The 15,551-nt window shown below is 47.9% G+C and overlaps 1 protein-coding gene across 1 annotated transcript in view; it reads right to left on the bottom strand.

Moving 5' to 3' along the window:
* Window positions 1-14,221, bottom strand: part of LOC132572408 (G-protein coupled receptor 22-like) — a 60,051-nt gene extending 45,830 nt beyond the window's left edge. Inside the window, exon 1 of the mRNA XM_060239375.1 lies at window positions 13,797-14,221. The gene's annotated coding sequence lies outside the window, so the exon portion shown is untranslated. The remainder of the gene's footprint in view (window positions 1-13,796) is intronic.
* Window positions 14,222-15,551: the final 1,330 nt, after the last annotated feature.

Raw genomic sequence — 15,551 nt, 5'->3', positions numbered from 1 at the left:
AATAGCGTCGGGAATATCATTGCCACTGTCAGATTAAGTTTAATTATGTATTGACTGGTTTTTAAATAATGTTAATTTTAAAGTTCTATATTTATTGTATTGTATGATTATGAATGCTGTTAACCACCCTGAGCCTGCCTTGGCGGGGAGGGCGGGATATAAATAAAATTTTATTATTATTATTATAGGATGTTGCAAAAGGCAATCATTGCCAGTCTGATTCCCAAAGTTCCAACCAGTTTATGCTGTATGCCTGTTCTGAATGGCTCCACTTGCCCTGGGCAACCTGCCCTAGGCAGTGTGCTCCCCAGACTCCTGATGTCTCTGGTCACAATCAGGTAAACTGACTGCAGAAAACTCACAACTTTGCTCAGATTTGGTGGAGAGGTACACCACCTCAGGGACTTCTTTAGGGACAGGCTTATTCTGGTTAATTTCTTATATCCTTCTGACATGGCAGGAGAGTCCATTGTGACAATCTGGTGTGAAAATGGGCCCAGGGTGTCAGGTCGAAACTATGAGGCCCACGGCTGCAGTCAAATGCAGTAAATCTGCTCAGTTCACTTTGCAAATTCCTTTCACAGCTTCCAATAACTTTTTCCATTTTCTGTAAGCAGGACGTCTTTGGCCAGACTTGTTTGGATCCTGGTCCTCCAAATGGATTAAGTCTCTGCTAGATATTAGGTGGCTCTTTTGCAAGTTGATCAGGGACCTGTGTGTGTCTCTGAAGAAACTGCATTCTGACTTGGTGTCTCCAATCCCCATCTCTGCCTCCTTGGCTCTGATGAAGATGTTGCCCAAGTAGAGGTACACATGTATCCCCCATTGTCACAGCAGGCTATTAGTGCCCCCAAACCTTGGTGAAGACGAAAGGCCAAAGGATAAGGCCTTGTATTGAAAATGCTGGTCTAGAAAAACAAACTGTAGGTATTGTCTGGAAGAAGAATGAATGGGTATGTGTAGGTAGGCTTCCTGGAGGTCCAGGGACATCAGGAATTTGTCCTGTTGCAATATTTGTAAGATAGAGTGGAACAACATCATCTGGAACTCGCGCTTTTCCCCCCAAGATCAGTTCTCTCAGGTTTAGAATTGCTCCCCACTCTTCAGATCTCTTTGGAACCATGAACAGAACTGAATAAATCCCTTGGAATCACTGGTTCAGAGGCACCTGTTCTACTGCCCCAATCTGTACAAGGTGTTGTATTGCCTGACAGTAAACTGAGTCTTAGAGCCAAGACTCTTGGGAACTGTAGACGGAAGAAAGCAATGTGAGGGAGGAGAGGAACATTCTATCTTGTACTCCTGCTTGATGATTGAGAAGACCCACTGATCATTTGTCAAGTTTTCCCAAGCTCAGGCAAAATCCTGGAGTTGACTCCCTATCATGCAGTCAGGCGATTTACTTCTTATTGGGTAGGTATCTGTCCTGTTTGTTAGAAGGAAACTGTCTACATTGAAATCTGGAGCAGAAATCAAAGGTACATGAACTCCTGAAGTACTTTTGCTTCTTTGCTTCATGTATGAGTTTGGTAACTATGAAAGGATTGGAGACGCTTTCGTCTGCAGTCTCTGTCCTTGGAGGATGATGTGGAAGCTATGGCTCTCTCTTTTTCTCTTTGGTTTCTACAAGCATTTTGTCCAGTGCACCTTCCCCAAACAGGAGCCTGCCTGAATCCCCCACCCCCCGTAAAAATAGATTTCAACAAAGGATCTGCTTCCAAGCGTTTTAGCCACAGATTTCCTCTGACCACCACATTGGCCACCTGTGCTGATGCACAGAACTGCATTGTGTCAATGGACATGTTTGCCACAAACCTGGCCATCCTTCTAATCTTTAGAAGGAATCTCTTAAATGTCAAGGGATTGACATCTATATCCTGCAAAAGGTTGCCTGCCCAGCCCACAATGGCCTTGGTGAAGTTAGAGAGCACTGCTGAAGCCCTGATGGCAAGAGAAGATGCTTTGTGAGATTTTTAAAGAGCCAATTTGTTCTTCCTATCCACAGAGTCCTTTAACGTGTTATTTGATGAGCAACTACAGCTGCATCAACCACAGGGACCCTAAGATCTTCCAAGGTATCCTCTGGCAGGGCTTAGAATTTCTAGGCTATACATATGAGTGATGTGCCATTGCCCACTTCTTAAATTGTCATCAAAGAATTCTGGAACTAGACAGACTGACATCTTGGATGGTCTCTTGAAAACTCTCCCATCCAATATCTGGTTTTTTTCTGATTGCCAATTTGGTAGTCTAGGGTTAAAAGCACTATTTTAAGCAGTCCTGAAAATGCTCAGGCTTGAAAGGTCTATGAATTTTCCTGTACTTCAGTTTCCTCTCCTGACAATTTCCCTTCTTCCCTATCAGAGTGTGCTCCAACTTACCCTCTGTTCAACCAGGGCTCTTCCCCTCCGATCCTGAGCTGAGGATGGTGACTCAGTTTGTGAGCACTTCTGTCCCCTCTTCTGTTCATCCCATCAGTTATTAAGGAAGATCTATCATCCTTTTTTGAGGCCTTTGAACGGTGAACAATTATGTGCCTTGCACCTGATGGCACCTTTGGGGGCTTCTTCCTAGGTGGGGAAGAACTTTCCCCAGAAGAAAATCTGGGTGGCAACGAGGGAAGAGATTACCCCTAACAGCTAGCTCTCTGATGTTCGCATGTCCTCAGCTTCTAAAGCTGCCTTGGTGTCCTTGGTCGCCATTCCTGCAAGGCTGCAAGGCCCTGGCATCTGAAACCCCTCTGAAATTTCCAGGCTGAGGTGGCCCAGGCAGATCTGGAAGCCTACATCTTCCAATGGGAAAAAAATCATCCATTTTCCTCTCTCTGATGGGAGAGAAAAAACATGGGGGAAGGAAATTGTGTGGTTGCCATGTTGGAATTTGGAAGGCTCCCAATCAACATGCCAGGAAGGGCCAAAGGAGCAGGCTGGGGTGGGGGAGGATCAACCCCCCTGTTGTTCAATTTAAATCTACCCAGTATTTGCTCCCAAGGACTCTACCTGGATCAAAAAGGAGGGGTTGTCTCACTCTCAAATCTTCACCATGCATTCCCTGCAGACTTGGAACCTCCCAAGTCCTGGTGGAAAGGACTGCCCAATAAGGCCTCTGTCTGACTGATCAGAACCTGTATCTTCCTCCAGGGGGCTTCTTGTGCTGGCGTGGAAGAGGCTGCAGAGAGACCTGAGATTCAGGCCTTCCAGCCTCTATGGTGGCACATGTTGTATTTTCCATGTTTGCTGTAGTCCATTCTCCAGTGCTGGAAACTTCAGGTGGGAGAGGCTTTTCCTTTGCAGGCTCTATTTTTTTAGGTCATGAACTGGAAGTGGAAGGAATGGTTTTCTCTGCTGCTTTCGCCTCTTCTAAGGTTGAATCAAGCCCACAAGCAAAGTGGAGCTAGGCTCAAGCATCCTGCTGGAGCTGCAGGGCTATCCAGACTGGAGACCCACCTTGATCTGATCCAGTAGAATCTCACAGAAATTTGCATACCCTTCTTACAGCAGGTGAGAGGAGGCATGACCTTACCAGCTTGGATGGTTTCTCCCAAGGAAGGAGAATGGGCACTCCATGCAGGTCCAAAACGATGTCTCCTGGGGTCTTCTGAAGCTCCTCTTGCTTCAATGAGCAAGTCAGGATTGGCTCTCTGGTTTGAGGAAGAAGTGTTTAGGGGAAGCAGCATTTTGGCAAAGAAGCAAGAGGGTATCAGCACACACAGCAGGCAATATGGTGCCCATAGGTGCCATGATGGGGATAATCTCTGTTGGGCCAGGATTATTATACGCCAACTATAAATAGCTATGTTCTCATTAGCAACAGGCATCTGCTGTCTACCTTGGTTTTCAGAAAGGACTGAATTCAGGTCTCTGACATCAAACACTTTGTCCTCTAAACAGTGGATAGAATGGTTATAATTGGGCATTCCGTTTAACCTTTGTAGATAAAAATGCTCATGATGAATCCAGCCTGTATCAGGCTCCCATTCCTGCCTGGCCCTGCAGTTTCTCCCTTTCCTTCTTGCAAGAAGCACAATGAAGGAACTGTGAATTAAGCCTAACTTCAGTTACATTTGCAGGCATACGGCTTCACTGGTGCTAGTTTTCTTTTCCACAAACCAGGCATCTTAACCAGGTTTTTATCCTGCTTTAGGATATCGGCTACTGAAAGGAAAACTAACTCCAGTTAAGCTGCACATCTGCACAGATCCACCAAGGATAAGTGGAAACAGCGCTGAATGGCCATTCTTTCATTGCACTCCATAAGTGGGGTTGCCAGCTCCAGCTAGGGAAATACCTGGAGAATTTGTAGGTGGAGCCTGAGAAGGGCAGGGTTTGGGGAGGGAGCTCAGCAGGGCATAATGTCATAGTACAGGGGTGTCAAACATGTGGCTTGGGGGCCGAATCAGGCCTCAGAGGGCTTCTATCAGGCCACTGAGCAACTGGCTGTCATCTGCTTCTTTCTCCCTCTCTCTTGCTTCCTTCTGCATCTCAGCTTGCTTTACAACACTTGCTCAATCACACAGGAGCTACAGAGCAAAACCTCAATTTTCTCCATTGGCTGAGGCTTCTCCCCCACCTGGTCCCCTGGGGAGGGAGAGAAAGAGCCAGAGCTTCCTTTGCCCAGTTCCCTGGATCCCATGGGAGAAATACAAAGAAAGCACCTTTATGACCAACAAGCACTCAAGTTTCAAGCATGTTTTAAGTTTTTTTCTAAAAAATCTTTAGTCATGTTTGTCTGTGTCCTTTAAAAAGTTTATATCTCTGCTACCTAATCTTAAATAGGTACACATATGGCCCGGCCCGACCCAACAAGGTATCATTTATGACAGTTCTGGCCCTCATAACAAATGAGTTTGATACCCCTGTCATAAAGGCTAGCCTCTAAAGCAGCCATTTTCTCCAGGGGAACTCCAGGTTTGACCTGGAGTTTGGCAGCCCTCTCTAAAAGAGAAGTGATGAGGCAGGTATGTGTGTGATCCTGGTACACCTGACTGCACATATTTTATTTAACTGTAGTTAATGTGAGCCTGTGAATACTCAGGTGTCCTGAGTTTGGTTCTCGACCAAATTGTCCTGTCTGCAACCAAGCTGACACCTGCAATTTAGCAACAGGCAGGTAAGTGGCTTCATCATGAGCAACGTGGACTCAGCTCCCACAGATGGCTCTGCTGCTCTCTTAGTGAAAAGAATATTCAAGTTACTAACAAGAGTAATACCAATTGCTGTATTTGAACGGATTGCTTTGCCAGCTTCCTGGACATCTGTCGTTCTCTGCCTTTCACACTGCACAACCGAGCACGACAGGAACTGTGCAATGCTAGAAAAAAGCGCTATTTTAATTCAACCAGAATAATTACACAGACAGAGATTTCATCAGTTATTACTATTTTGCATCAAGCTGCATTTTGAGAAATGGAGCGAGGCATGGCCCTCACTTTCTTACAGAAGGCGCTAAACACCCTCAACCTAATCTAACCTGGAAGAGACAAGATTACCACTCAATGCCCCATTCTGCAACACCACCACCATCATGGTGGGAGCCAGTGTTATGCAGTGGTTAAGAGTGGCAGACTCTAATCTGGAGAACTGGTTTTGATTCCCCACTCCAATGCATGTAGCCAGCTGGGTGACCTTGGACCAGTCACAGTCCTCAGAACTGTTCTCTCAAAATCAGTTCTCACAGAGCTCTCTGAGTCCCACCTACCTCACAGGGTGTCTGTTGTACAGAGAGGAAGGGAAGAAGATTGTAAGACCCTCTGAGACTCCTTAGGGTAGAGAAAAGCAAGGTATAAAATCCAGATTTTCTTCTTTTTCTTCTTCTTCTTCTTCACCTGTTTCCAGGTGCCTTAGAATTACTGGCAAGGGTTGGAAATGATTCTTAACTTCTTGGGTCTCGTCTACATAAATCACCATGCCCACTCAGTTGTACAATACTGGGTTTTAACAACAGAAGCATGTTTCAGAAATCCCCCAGTGCTAGGTTTGCCAAGTCCCCTCTGGCCACTAGTGCTGGGAAGGGTATATGTAATGTCCTCTTCAATGAAAGCATTTACCTTGCAGATACATCAAGATCACAAAATCTCTTTCACAGAATTCTGTCTTCCTGGGCAGGTATTCTGTGCTGCACAGCTGAGGTCTTCTTGCAGATCCCAGTCCATCTGAACCTGCCCTTGACCCCCAGTCTCTCTCTCTCTACCAAAGGACAAATGCCTTGAGACATCAAAAAAATCTCTCAGCTACAAGGAATCCCATAAAAAAGAACAGTGGGGTGCTTGAGAAAGCTGCTTCATGAAAAAGCTTGCTTTTATGGGCTTGCAGATAATGTGTCGAATGACCCCTGGGCACAGACAAAGCCTTGAAGAGAGAGGGGGAAAAGGAAGGATGCCAAAGCACAGCTCTGCATGCCTCATTAACCCTCATGCTGCCAGCAGAGGATCCTAAACTGAACCACAAGACAAGATGATTCACTGCAGAGGAACCGAATGATGGAAACTGTCCTGTTACAGCACCACTCAACACCACTCCTTGAGTTACTGATCTCTATATGGAGCATGGGAACCCCACCCACCACCTTTCTTTGCACACATGTGGAGAGGAGCCAACAGGCGTGTGCCGGAGAGGGCTCCTTTTTAGTACAGGCAGGTTCTGTAGCCCCTCCTCTTCCTGTCACATGATTCCAATGTCATTTTTCACTGTTTAGAAGGTTTCTGCCACTATGTGGCAATTAAGGATGGGTCCTGGGGCTGAAGACCACCTTCTTGGTCTAACCTACCTCACAGGGCTGTTTTGAGGAAAAGTGAGACTGTTTCTTCCATAATCAATTGCTATATTGCCCCTATGTGAATAATGGAGCAGCCAAATCATGCCAACTATAGGCAAATTAAGGGGCTCCCCAAGTATGGAGGGGGGAAAATATGACTTTATAAATGAACAAAATGGTAAAAAAGCCTTCTCAAACGATCCAAGAGTTGAAAATGCCTCAAAAGGGACTAAATGTTGACAGCAGCTAAACATCAATTAAGGGGGAGGAGGAGGGGAAATCAGGCCCAGCTCACCCCTCCCCCCCCAAGAGCTTAGAGAATCTTGGAAGAAGAGACTTGGATAGGAAAATCAGGATTTCTAGATTGTTGCTGTCGCCACAGGTTTATTATACTTGTATGTGGGGACACCTCCCCCACGATTTCCTCTTTTCCTTCCCTGAAACTCCCCTTAGCACTCCCTTTCGTTGCCTTCTTCTCTTCTTCCTACCCATCAACCAACCTACATTTATCTGCCCCTTCTTCAGCTTTCCCTCTTTCCCTGGCTGGCAGTCTCTCCCTAAGAAAACTATGGCCTAGTTCTGCAGTGCCAGCTGCTGGGTGAGGTCCAATTGCATGGTGGGAAACCAACACTTTCCTTCATATCCTGCTCCCTACACAATTTCTGCTTTCCTTCCTCCTGGCAATCCCCATATCCTCATTTTTCTCTGTTTCCTTCTCTCTTCTCTACCCATCAAACCAACTACCTTTTATTCCTGCCCTCCCAGTTTTCAGCTACATTTATTATTACTTTTTTCACAATGGGTACCCAAGGCAGCTTATATCATTCTCCTCTCCTTTGTTTTATCGTCACAACCCTGTGAAGTAGGTTATGTTGTGGATGTGTGACTGGCCCAAGGTCAGCCAGTAAGCTTCCATAGCAGAGGGTTGATTTGAGCCTGGGATTCCCAGATTCTAGTTTAAAAATTTAACCATTACACTACACTGATTTTCATTAGGTGGCTGCTGCTGAGCAGTAGTGAGCAGCTGGGTGGGGGTGACTCATGCAAGTTGTGGGACATCAAGTTGCCCAGTGCCTGCTGCCAGGCCTGGCCCTGGTGAGTCTTCCCTCAAAGGCCAAAAGAACCCTGGAAAGGGTCCTGCCCCGGGTCCTCTCCCTTTTACTGAGAGAAACCAAGGCTGGAAGACTGGCAGTACTGTTGTGATTGCCTAGCAACCCCCACAATTGTCACTAGGACAGCATTCATTTCCTAAAGCTACAGGTGCTGCTTCTAGTCTTTGGGGGCGGTACTCCAATGTTTTCTGTGGAGTTAGATCTTAGATTTTTCTGCAAACCTGGGGCTTTTTCAGGTTTGTAGACAGATCTATCTTGTCTGTTCATAGCTCCAGTCTCCACATTTAAGTACCCACAGATACATCTACATTGAGAATCACATATATTTATGATCTTGTTTTCCTCCAAGGAACACAGGGCAAGCATAGATACCTCTCTGTCCCCCATCCCACTTCACCACTGAATATTGAAAATATTTACGCTCTGCGCTGTACAGTCATATAATCAATAGAGCTTTCCTCACAAGAACCCTGGGAAATAGATATGGCCCAGAGAGAGTAATTAGCCCAGGCCACCCAGAGAGCTTTGTGTCTGAACAAGAATCTAAACTTGGGCCCTCTATTTCTAGTCTAGATCACTATCTACTACACCACACTTGTTCTGTAGACCACCCTGAGTTCTTTGGAAGAAAGATTAGTTACAAATGTAAAAAACAAGAACACCCCTGAGCATGCATAAAGGGTATATCTTTTGCCACACAACCAAATCCTAAAATATAGGATTAGGAATGAGATGGTTCCAGATCAGGTTTAATTTCAAATAGGTCTGAACTGCAGCATCTCACATTTTAGATATTAAATTGAAACAGAACCCAGGAGTTGTGGGTCTCAGCTCCTAGCACAAGATTAAATTTATTTTGAATTTTATTCCACTCTTCTCCCAAAGGCTCAGCATTCAATATGAAGCAAATATAGTTGCAAGGGTAATCTATCCTCCCAATCCAGCCAATACCCCTCTCTCACTAGAGAACTCTCTATTCAGACTCATAATTATATTGCATTCTCCTTCCCTAGATGGGGAATCTTACAGAGATGTACCAGTACACTTGCCATATCTTCATCTGTTGCCATTGTAAGTCTTTCCATTTTCAAGGCTGGTGTTCCTGATTTGTTTCACATTGTTATTATACCATTTACATGCAACCGATGCAAAAAAAGTTTTATTTGTGCAAAGGAGAAACAAAACTGAAATAGGGGACTTTCTGAGTCAGAGTGATGGAGCTGTAAAATTCAGCAGCATCCCTACAATCTCACACAGAATCTTAATCAACAACAAACCAAAATTACACCCCTGCATCCCACATTGTTCCAGACCTTCCCCCACCCCTACCACCAAGGTGGACTGGGATCCCTTACTTTATGACTGAATTGAGAGGAGAAAATGCCATGTATGTATTACCTTTAAGTGCTTAAAGAGCACTAAATGTCCACAATTGTGACTATTATTCAAGAAAGATGGCTGTGTTAATCCCGCTGCAGCAAAAAATAAACAGAAGTCTAGTAGCAACACAATCCATGGAATCTTATGCTGGAATAAAATGTTGCTTGTCTTTAAGGTGCCACTAAATGCCTCATGTATTTTGGACTGTGCAACCTTATAATCATTAGCAAGGAATCATTACATCCAGCCCCCAGACAAGACCCTCCACAGTCCCCTCTTCCTCCCTGAATATGCAGATTCAAACCACAGGTTACAGCAGGAACAACCTAGCCAACAATATATCTTAGGAGTCTCATAGCCACCAGACCTCAACATCAATGCTAACCTAGTATCTGAGCACCTCGCAACCAATCACTGTCCTCCCAACCCCTGCAGCTTGGCAAAGGAACATCATTACCTTCATTTTATAAGTGAGGCATAGAGAGAGAGAGATTGACTTGGCCACAGTCAGAAAATGAGTCTGCTTTGGAGTTACAAGCAATAATAAATCAAAGGCATCCTGCTTCCAGGCAAACACAGATCAGCTCTCAATAGACCACACTCACTGTCCACAGAAGACAAAAAAGCTTGGATTCCTAACTCCCCAACCCACACACGCTACATTTCCCCAGCCCTCCACACACACACACACACCAAAAACCACTGCAACACATCCTGTGCTCAAACAAGGTGGTGATACTAGTCCTCTCGTCTCTTGTCCATGGGAATCCAGTTCTTTTTAGAGGTGCAAATGGAAGTAAAAAATCTGGTTTCCACTCCCCACACTGTGCCATAAACCTCACTTTCAGGAGACTGCAGATGCCTGATGCACTCATGCTTACAATAAGACCAACTTCACCTTACAGAACCAAAGGCCCATGTCACGCAGAAAGCTTTTCCATGCAGGAAAAGATATCTGCATGTGAACTGTTGCATAGCTGGAGATTCCAGGTCCATGAATTTTGCATTCTAGTGCCTGTTTTTAAAGTTAAACACCCAGCAAAATCATGCCTATAGCTCAAGAGGGCAAACCTTGGCTTACCACTAAGCACACACTACAGACACTAAGCACACACTATTTCCCCCCCCCCCCCCAACAGAGTGACTGGCCCAGAGTTGCCCTCTTAGCTTCCAAGGCAGAGTGGGGATTCAAACCCAAATCTCCTAGATCTTAGCACAACACTCAACCACCATACAACGTTGACTCCTGCATGGTAAGTAGGTTGCAAGCATTTGCCACATTCATGCTTTAAATTTTAACATGCATACATAAAAACCAGTTTCTTCAGCTGAGTGAAACAAGCAGACAGAGGGTATTTTCTCAAAACAAAGTTCTCCCTTTTCAGGAGAATTTCCATGCAAGGGGGTTGGACTAGATAACCCTGGAGGTCCCTTCCAACTCTATGATTCTATGACATTTCCACACAAGGATGCTGCCTGGGGAGAAAGTAAGGTTGCTATTCACCCATCTCTACTGGCAACAGCAGCTCAACAGGCAAAAACAACAAGAGCAGGATAAGTGAAGTACAAGATTTCAGTTTGTCCTAGAAGCCAAGCAAGGTACTACTGGGAGATAGGGTGGCCAACAAGCCTGGAGAAAGAATGTCCTGCTTTACGGGAAGTTATTCACCAAGGGCCCTGACTTGATAGCCCAGGCTAGCCTGATCTTGTCAGATCTGGGAAGCTAAACAGAGTTAGTCCTGGTTATTATTTGGATGAGAGACCACTAGGGAATACCATGGTCATTATGCACAGGCAGGCAATCACAAACCACCTTTGAGCGTCTCTAGCCTTAAAAATGCTACATGGTCATTGTAAGTCTACTGTATCCCGGGGAGGGGGACCCAAACCCACACAGTGATGTTATTTATCTTCATGCCAGGTAAAACTTCTCTCACTCATTTCTACATATTAAACCTCTCTAAAAGGGGAGAAATAATTCTAAGAGAAACCCAGGGAAAATCCTTGTTTGGGGCTGTAACAGCTCTCAATAGCCCCTGCCTCTGGAGAAAAAACATCCCCTACACTGCTAGACTGAGAATCAGGGTTCAAGAGGGTAGCTGCTTTCAAATCCCCAAAGCTGCACTTTTAAAGGAATTTTCCCTATATGGCTGCTTTGGTTGGAGAGGGAAGAAAAAGCTGAGGGAACATGTTCCTCAAAACCCACAACCCCTCATTCCCAGCAGTCCTATGGGGGGAAAGTCCTCTTACAGGTTTAGGACAGGTGTTGTCAGAAGTTCCATTGATCAGCTTAGAAAATGTAAAGGATTAGTTTTCCAGAGGGCTGCATAGGGGGGCGAACTTTTAACTCCACTATACCCACTTCCCAATGGCAGCTATATGACCATCAGGGCTTCTGACAGCAGATGACTTTCAGGTCTCCAGCCTTATTTGGTAGACTGCTTTTCAGTACCTTCACCCTGCAACAGAAACCTTCTGGGGAAAATGTCCTTTGAAAACAGCTAAGCTGAGGTTTGAGGTTTTGAAAACCAGATCATCACTTTGCTGTTTTAAATGGACATCTGCTACTCTATTCTGGCACCTCTGGGGAAACCAAACAAGCCCTCTGCATACCTAGGGGCACGTGGTTCCCCTCCCCCCCTTTAGTTCTGTTGCTGGGAAGGGATGGGGGAGATAGGGCATTTCCTCTCCTCCATCCCTACAGGGGAAGTTTATTTCCTTCTTGCTGTTTAGGCTACATGGAAGCAACATTCAGCCCATCAATGGGTAACAACAGACTGCATGTGCACAGTGCTCAGTCTGCTAGTTTGGGGGGGAGGGGTATATTGGGAAAATCATATATTTCTGCACACCTGGAGGTTCCATCTGGTATGCAACAGATTCCATCTTTCTCATGCCTGTCCCTGTTGTTGTGCTTCCATTAGTCTAATATGCTGGGACTTGAAGCCTATGAGGTAGTACAGAAGGGACAATTTGGAACTCACATCTCACCCATGCCCAGTTCTTTCACTACAGGATTCTTAGAAGTTCTCTGGGGATTTGAGCAGCCGAATCCCACCTGCCTCATCCACCATCTCTTCCCTGTAAGTGATGCTCAGCTATTCTCCACACTCCAAACCTCCTGAAGCTTTTTCTGTCCTTATCTGGATATGGGGGGGGGGGGGGGCGCTTTTCCCTTGTCACATCATCACTAGAGTAAAAAGAGAACTTTGCAAACTGATAAGGCCCCAAATTGCAGCTGAAAGAAAAGAGTGTGCCTCATTCCTATCTTAGGTTTTCTTCTTAACCAGCCCCTAGTCACTGTGTAAGAGTTTGGGGCACCTCGTGGAAGGGAGTTAGGGTGCCAGAAAGGGGAAACGCAGAAGGGGAAGCTGATTTTGCCGGGGTTTTCCGAGTTGGCTTAGCTCTGGATTTCCCAAATGACCTTAGAGCCCCAGCATATTAATCCAAAGCTTGTCAGACCAATGACTTTTCTGTCCCATTTCCTTCGCTCAAATAAACTGGTCAGCCTTGGGAGGCCTCCCTCCCACCCCGGTTTTACTGAAGAAACCAGGAATCCTGACTCCTGCTCTCCACATAGGAGATGCAGGAGATCTGACTGGAAGCCCCACACTTCCAGTGTCCTGCTCACTCTACCCCCTCCCCCAAATCACAGAAGTCAGGACACCCATCTTCTCCCCCCCCCCCACCAGCCACCCTGGCCCTAACTTTTAACCCTCTCCCTCGTCTTTCCAGCCAAACTAGCCGGCCCGGAGTCCTCCAGAGTAGCTAGGGAGTTCCCGCCTGCTTCTGACCTACCCAGCCGCGCTCCCTGCCAGTGCAAAAGCCGCAGCCCGCGCTGCCGCAGGTCGCTTCCCAAGGTCAGCGAGGGCTGCTTCCCTCCGCGGCCGCTGCCGGCGACTCCTTCTCGTCCTCCTTTTCCCTCGAGCCCTCCGGCGTAGGCCAGGTCGGAACGAAGTGGGTTGGGAGAGCGAAGGCCGGCCGCGGCCACCGTGCGGAGCCTGACGCCCTGGCATGAGCAGCGACTGCGAAGGGACCTCGGCTGGGCGGCCAAAAACAGGGGGGAGGACAAGACTGAAGTTGAGCCTGGGCGTCAAGCGTCGAGGCAAAGTTCAGGCTAAGGCGACTGCATTCCGGGGCATGTGCAGAACTCCTTTCTCTCACCCACAAAGGAGGGGGGAGAGTTTTGCAAGCAGACTTGAGCCCTGGCACCACTGTGCCCCCCAAAGGCACGAAGGCTGTTTATTCTAAGGAATAAATTCTGTGGGACTCCTACCCAGGGAAGCACACACACACACACCCCCCCCTTTGGCGCACTGGCACGGCCTCTGAATCCTCCGCCAATCTCCCCCTCCCTCCAAGCCCAGCCCTCCGAGGGCAGAGAGGTGGCGGGTCCCGGCTGTCCCTAAGCTCCCACCCCCTCAAAGCCCAAGGGAATCCGCAACCGTCGCAGCCCTGGCCCGGCCCAGCTTGGCAATCGTAGGCATTTCTGCTGTCAGCGCCCATCCCCGAACCGGGGGAGGGGCAGGGGGGCCCTAGGCAAGCACTCACCTGGGGCCGACGGCCCGTATCTCAGCAGCGGCAGCGGCCAGGAGGGCGCAAGCCCGGCTGCGGCATCTCCGCGCGGCTGCCCGGGGACTCCTGCTCGCCATCCTCCTCATCCTCGCCGCCTCGTCTTTTCTTCCTCCTCCTCCCAGCGCCACCCTCCTTCAGCTTGGCGGGCTTCTCTCCCTCCTGGCCCAGACTGTGCAGCCGGCGTCAAGCTCGTGGCCGCGCCGCGCGCTACTGCCTGCTTGCCTGTTTGCACAGCTGGAACCTGCGCGCGCGGGCAAAAATAAAAAAAAAAACAGACCCCCCCGGCCGCGCTGCGCAGCTGGAAGAAGCCGGACGCGCCGTCGCTGCAGAGAAGCCTCGCGCCTTTCCTGACCAGCTGGAAGAGCCACGACCCCGGCTGGATGGCGCGCAGCTGGTGGGAGGGGCTTGGCACGTGCTCGGCGGCAGCCTCGGCCTCTATGCAGCTTGCACTGCGCGTGGCGGGGAAAGGGGACGCCCGGTAGAAAGGAGAGCCAGCGTGGGGTAGGAGGTGGCATGTGGAACGAGGGAGCTGGGAGTGGAGGCTCAGGTTCAAGGCCACACACCGCCATACTGGAGTGACCCGATCGGGGCCAGTCACGGTTGCAAAGATTAAAAAGAGAGCAAGGAACTACGGTGTAGGCCGCCCTGGGTTCCCTGGAGAAAGGGCGGGATAGAAACATAGATCAATAATGGAGGAAGGCGGGGCGGGGGTGTCGATCGATTCTTCAGCTCTGCCTACAGGGGTCACTGGTGGTTACAAGCCGATTTTCATAGAATCATACAGTTGGAAGGGACCTCCAGGGCCAGGTAGTTCAACCCCAGCTAGTTCAGTGCAGGAAATTCACAACTACCTCTCCCTCACACACTCCAGTGTCACCTGTTCCTTGCCCAGATGGCAAAAAAACTCCAGAATCCCTGGCTAATCTGGCTCTGTGAAAATTGCTTTCTGACCCCAAAGTGGCGATTGGCATTTCCCTGGGCGTGTAAGAAAAGGGCCACAAGAACTAAGTACTGATGCAACCCTTCCTGCCCTCCTCATTTTTGTGGAACATGCATTGTCTTGGAGAGGAGGTTGCAGTCTGGCTGCAACGGGCAGTGTACAAATATATCTCTCACTTAGGGTTGCCAAGTCCAATTCAAGAAATATCTGGGTGAGGACTTTGGAGGTGGAGCCAGGAGACATTGGGGGTGGAGCCAATAGCAAGGTTGTGACAAGCATGACTGAACTCGGAAGGGAGTTCTGGTTATCACATTGAAAGGGACTGCAGACCTTTTAAATGCCTTCTCTCCATTGGAAATCATGAAGAATAGGGGCACCTTCTTTTGGAGCTCATAGAATTGGACCCCGGGTCTAATCTTTTTGAAATGTAGAGGGTGTTTTGAAGAGAGGCATTGGATGCTATGCTGAAAATGTGGTGGCTCTTCATGAAAACAGCCCCCCCCCAGAGCCCCAGATACCTGCAGATCAATTCACCATTATACTCTATGGAAATCAGTCTCCATAGGGTATAATGTCTGCCCAGTGGACACACACCCCACCCCGCTTTCTGATGACCTGAAGTGGGGGAGGGCCTCCAAATTGGGGGATCCCCTGCCCCCACCTGAGGATTGGCAACCCTAACCTCACTCTACATGCAAAGAACAATGGGGAGCTTCTTGGCACCAAATTGGTGCAACTGCCTGGTTAAGGAAAGGCTCCTCTAGGTTAGTGCGTGTTGGGGGTGTCAAAAA

The sequence above is a fragment of the Heteronotia binoei genome, chromosome 5, assembly GCF_032191835.1.
Source record: "Heteronotia binoei isolate CCM8104 ecotype False Entrance Well chromosome 5, APGP_CSIRO_Hbin_v1, whole genome shotgun sequence".
In the NCBI taxonomy this organism is placed as follows: domain Eukaryota; kingdom Metazoa; phylum Chordata; class Lepidosauria; order Squamata; family Gekkonidae; genus Heteronotia; species Heteronotia binoei.
This window is presented reverse-complemented; position numbering and strand designations above follow the sequence as displayed.